Source organism: Eimeria mitis, genomic scaffold (genome assembly GCF_000499745.2).
Source record: "Eimeria mitis Houghton genomic scaffold, Emh_scaff2042, whole genome shotgun sequence".
NCBI classification, from domain to species: domain Eukaryota; phylum Apicomplexa; class Conoidasida; order Eucoccidiorida; family Eimeriidae; genus Eimeria; species Eimeria mitis.
The window spans coordinates 9867-10068 of record NW_013570365.1 but is presented as its reverse complement, the minus strand read 5'-3'; positions in this window follow the sequence as shown (position 1 = coordinate 10068).

Genomic DNA, 202 nt, shown 5'->3' with positions numbered 1-202 from the left:
TATATATATATATATAAGCTCTATCAAAAAACCTAAAAATATGTCTCCTTATAAAGAGGAGACAGAGAAGGAGCTGTCTCCTTTTTATTTGTCTCCTTTTTATTTGTCTCCTTTCTCTGTCTGTCTCCTTAAACAAAAGAGAAAAATAAAAACATATATCTTTTTTATTTGTCTCCTTTTTTATATAAAAGAAAAAGACAAA